Source organism: Mustela nivalis (assembly GCF_964662115.1).
Source record: "Mustela nivalis genome assembly, chromosome: 1".
NCBI classification, from domain to species: domain Eukaryota; kingdom Metazoa; phylum Chordata; class Mammalia; order Carnivora; family Mustelidae; genus Mustela; species Mustela nivalis.
The window spans coordinates 88471913-88477603 of NC_139020.1; positions in this window are offsets into that span (position 1 = coordinate 88471913).

Here is a 5691-nt window from a genome sequence, read left to right on the forward strand (position 1 = left end):
TTAAAAATTTCTTTTTAATATATAAACATATAATAATTATGAGTATTATAGGATGGTCTAGAATAAAATTATACTAAAGGGTAACAGATGGGCATGACTAGTTACATATAGTGTGGGTATAAAAAATATTTATTGGGGAAATATTTACATGCTTGACGTTTTTAAGTAGAACTTCATAATCTCAAAAGTTAACCCTTTAGCCCATAGTTTAGTCTTAGTAGAGATAGACTGTATCCACCATGGCCAATTTTTCCATAGAGAGACCTCCTATATTAATTACATATTTTCTGGGTCAACTGATAGGAAGTAGTTGTATAAACATGTAAAAAATAGAAGTTTTCTGATTGAAAAGGAGGCCTGATAGAAGAAATGTCCAGTAGCAGTTTCTGATATTAAACCACTCTTGTATTGTGCCAGGTCAAACTACTGAGTCAGCTTTTTACTGACTCTTTACCACCAAAAGAGGGAAGGAAATTAGCCTCCAAGAGACTCCAGATCCACCCTTTCCTAGTGTATCCCTCAATGCTTATGGAACTATTTCTTTTTTTTTATTACTTTTTTTTTTAATATTTTATTTTTTATAAACATGCATTTTTATCCCCAGGGGTACAGGTCTGTGAATCACCAGATTTACACACTTCACAGCACTCACCAAAGCACATACCCTCCCCAATGTCCATAATCCCACTCCCTTCTCCCAAACCCCCTCCCCCCAGCAACCCTCAGTTTGTATTGTGAGATAAAGAGTCACTTATGGTTTGTCTCCCTCCCAATCCCATCTTGTTTCATTTATTCTTCTCCTACCCACTTAAGCCCCCATGTTGCATCACCACTTCCTCATATCAGGGAGATCATATGATAGTTGTCTTTCTCTGCTTGACTTATTTCGCTAAGCATGACACACTCTAGTTCCATCCATGTTGTCGCAAATGGCAAGATTTCATTTCTTTTGATGGATGCATAGTATTCCATTGTGTATATATACCACCTCTTCTTGATCCATTCATCTGTTGATGGACATCTAGGTTCTTTCCATAGTTTGGCTATTGTGGACATTGCTGCTATAAACATTCGGGTGCACGTGCCCCTTCAGAACACTATGTTTGTATCTTTAGGGTAAATACCCAATAGTGCGATTGCTGGGTCATAGGGAAGTTCTATTTTCAACATTTTGAGGAAACTCCATGCTGTTTCCAGAGTGGCTGCACCAGCTTGCATTCCCACCAACAGTGTAGGAGGGTTTCCCTTTCTCCGCATCCTCGCCAGCATCTGTCATTTCCTGACTTGTTGATTTTAGCCATTCTGACTGGTGTGAGGTGATATCTCATTGTGGTTTTGATTTGTATTTCCCTGATGCCGAGTGATATGGAGCACTTTTTCATGTATCTGTTGGCCATCTGGATGTCTTCTTTGCAGAAATGTCTGTTCATGTCCTCTGCCCATTTCATGATTGGATTATTTGTTCTTTGGGTGTTGAGTTTCTAAGTTCTTTATAGATTCTGGACACTAGTCCTTTATCTGATATGTCGTTTGCAAATATCATCTCCCATTCTGTCAGTTGTCTTTTGATTTTGTTAACTGTTTCCTTTGCTTTGCAAAAGCTTTTGATCTTGATGAAATCCCAATAGTTCATTTTTTCCCTTGCTTCCCTTGCCTTTGGCGTTTTTCCTAGGAAGATGTTGCTGCGGCTGAGGTCGAAGAGGTTGCTGCCTGTGTTCTCCTCAAGGATTTTGATGGATTCCTTTCGCACATTGAGGTCCTTGATCCATTTTGAGTCTATTTTTGTGTGTGGTGTAAGGAAATGGTCCAATTTCATTTTTCTGCATGTGGCTGTCCAATTTTCCCAGCACCATTTATTGAAGAGGCTGTCTTTTTTCCATTGGACATTCTTTCCTGCTTTGTCGAAGATTAGTTGACCATAGAGTTGAGGGTCTATTTCTGTTCCATTGATCTATGTGTTTGTTTTTGTGCCAGTACCATGCTGTCTTGATGATGACAGCTTTGTAATAGAGCTTGAAGTCCAGAATTGTGATGCCACCAACGTTGGCTTTCTTTTTTAATATCCCTTTGGCTATTCGAGGTCTTTTCTGGTTCCATATAAATTTTAGAATTATTTGTTCCATTTCTTTGAAAAAGATGGATGGTACTTTGATAGGCATTGCATTAAATGTGTAGATTGCTTTAGGTAGCATAGACATTTTCACAATATTTATTCTTCCAATCCAGGAGCATGGAACATTTTTCCATTTCTTTGTGTCTTCTTCAATTTCTTTCATGAGTTCTTAATAGTTTTCTGAGTATAGATTCTGTGTCTCTTTGGTTAGGTTTATTCCTAGGTATCTTATGGTTTTGGGTGCAATTGTAAATGGGATTGACTCCTTAATTTCTCTTTCTTCTGTCTTGCTGTTGGTGTAGAGAAATGCAACTGATTTCTGTGCATTGATTTTATATCCTGACACTTTACTGAATTCCTGTATAAGTTCTAGCAGTTTGGGAGTGGAGTCTTTTGGGTTTTCCACATATAGTATCATATCATCTGCGAAGAGTGATAATTTGACTTCTTCTTTGCCGATTTGGATGCCTTTAATTTCTTTTTGTTGTCTGATTGCTGAGACTAGGACTTCTAGTACTATGTTGAATAGCAGTGGTGATAATGGACATCCCTGCCGTGTTCCTGACCTTAGCGGAAAAGTTTTCAGTTTTTCTCCATTGAGAATGATATTTGCGGTGGGTTTTTCATAGATGGCTTTGATGATATTGAGGTATGTGCCCTCTATCCCTACACTTTGAAGAGTTTTGATCAGGAAGGGATGCTGTACTTTGTCAAATGCTTTTTCAGCATCATATGGTTCTTGTTCTTTCTTTTATTGATGTGTTGTATCACATTGACTGATTTGCGGATGTTGAACCAACCTTGCAGCCCTGGAATAAATCCCACTTGGTCGTGGTGAATAATCTTTTTAATGTACTGTTGAATCCTATTGGCTAGTATTTTGTTGAGTATTTTCGCATCTGTGTTCATCAAGGATATTGGTCTATAGCTCTCTTTTTTGGTGGGATCCTTGTCTGGTTTTGGGATCAAGGTGATGCTGGCCTCATAAAATGAGTTTGGAAGTTTTCCTTCCATTTCTATTTTTTGGAACAGTTTCAGGAGAATAGGAATTAGTTCTTCTTTAAATGTTTGGTAGAATTCCCCCGGGAAGTCATCTGGCCCTGGGCTTTTGTTTGTTTGGAGATTTTTAATGACTGTTTCAATCTCCTTACTGGTTATGGGTCTGTTCAGGCTTTCTATTTCTTCCTGGTTCAGTTGTGGTAGTTTATATGTTTTTAGGAATGCATCCATTTCTTCCAGATTGTCAAATTTATTGGCATAGAGTTGCTCATAGTATGTTTTTATAATAGTTTTTATTTTTTTGGTGTTAGTTGTGATCTCTCCTCTTTCATTCATGATTTTATTTATTTGGGTCCTTTCTCTTTTCTTTTTGATAAGTGGGGCCAGGGGTTTATCAATTTTAATTCTTTCAAAGAACCAGCTCCTAGTTTCGTTGATTTGTTCTATTGTTTTTTTGGTTTCTATTTCATTGATTTTTGCTCTGATCTTTATGATTTCTCTTCTCCTGCTGGGCTTAGGGTTTCTTTCTTGTTCTTTCTCCAGCTCCTTTAGGTGTAGGGTTAGGTTGTGTACCTGAGACCTTTCTTGTTTCTTGAGAAAGGCTTGTACTGCAATATATTTTCCTCTCAGGACTGCCTTTGTTGTGTTCCACAGGTTTTGAACCGTTGTATTTTCATTATCATTTGTTTCCATGATTTTTTTCAATTCTTTAATTTCCCGGTTGACCCATTCATTCCTTAGAAGCATGCTTTTTAGTCTCTATGTATTTGGGTTCTTTTCAAATTTCCTTTTGTGGTTGAGTTCTAGCTTTAGAGCATTGTGGTCTGAAAATATGCAGGGAATGATCCCAATCTTTTGATACCGGTTGAGTCCTGATTTAGGACCGAGGATGTGATCTATTCTGGAGAATGTTCCATGTGCACTAGAGAAGAATGTGTATTCTGTTGCTTTGGGATGAAATGTTCTGAATATATCTATGATGTCCATCTGGTCCAGTGTTTTGTTTAAGGCCTTTATTTCCTTGCTGATCTTTTGCTTGGATGATCTGTCCATTTCAGTGAGGGGAGTGTTAAAGTCCCCTACTATTATTGTATTATTGTTGATGTGTTTCTTTGATTTTGTTATTAATTGGTTTATATAGTTGGCTGCTCCCACGTTGGGGGCATAGATATTTAAAACTGTTAGATCTTCTTTTTGGACAGACCCTTTGATTATGATATAGTGTCCTTCCTCATCTCTTATTATAGTCTTTGGCTTAAAATCTAATTGATTTGATATAAGGATTGCCACTCCTGCTTTCTTCTGATGTCCATTAGCATGGTAAATTCTTTTCCACCCCCTCACTTTAAATCTGGAGGTGTCTTCGGGATTAAAATGAGTTTCTTGGAGGCAACATATAGATGGGTTTTGCTTTTTTATCCATTCTGATACCCTGTTTCTTTTGACAGGAGCATTTACCCCATTAACATTCAGGGTAACTATTGAGAGATATGAACTTAGTGCCATTGTATTGCCTGTAAGGTGACTGTTACTGTATATGGTCTCTGTTCCTTTCTGATCTACCACTTGTAGGCTCTCTCTTTGCTTAGAGGACCCCTTTCAATATTTTCTGTAGAGCTGGTTTGGTGTTTGCAAATTCTTTCAGTTTTTGTTTGTCCTGGAAGGTTTTAATCTCTCCTTCTATTTTCAATGATAGCTTAGCTGGAGATAGTATTCTTGGCTGCATGTTTTTCTCGTTTAGGGCTCTGAAAATATCATGCCAGCTCTTTCTGGCCTGCCAGGTCTCTGTGGATAAGTCAGCTGCCAATCTAATATTTTTACCATTGTATGTTATAGACTTCTTTTCCCGGGCTGCTTTCAGGATTTTCTCTTTGTCACTGAGACTTGTAAATTTTACTATTAGGTGACGGGGTGTGGGCCTATTCTTATTGATTTGGAGGGGCATTCTCTGAACCTCCTGAATTTTGATGCTCGTTCCCTTTGCCATATTGGGGATATTTTCCCCAATAATTCTCTCCAGTATACCTTCTGCTCCCCTCTCTCTTTCTTCTTCTTCTGGAATCCCAATTATTCTAATGTTGTTTCGTCTTATGGTGTCACTTATCTCTCGAATTCTCCTCTTGTTGTCCAGTAGCTGTTTGTCCCTCTTTTGCTCAGCTTCTTTTTTCTCTGTCATTTGGTCTTCTATATCACTAATTCTTTCTTCTGCCTCATTTATCCTAGCAGTGAGAGCCTCCATTTTTGATTGCCCCTCATTAATAGCTTTTTTGATTTCAACTTGGTTAGATTTTAGTTCTTTTATTTCTCCAGAAAGGGCTTTTATATCTCTCGAGAGGGTTTCTCTAATATCTTCCATGCCTTTTTCGAGCCCGGCTAGAACCTTGAGTATTGTCATTCTGAACTCTAGATCTGACATATTACCAATGTCTGTATTGTTTAGGTCCCTAGCCTATGGTACTGCCTCTGGTTCTTTTTTTTTTGTTGAATTTTTCCGTCTTGTCATTTTGTCCAGATAAAAGTATATGAAGGGGCAAATAAAATACTAAAAGGGTGGCAACAACCCCAGGAAAATATGCTTT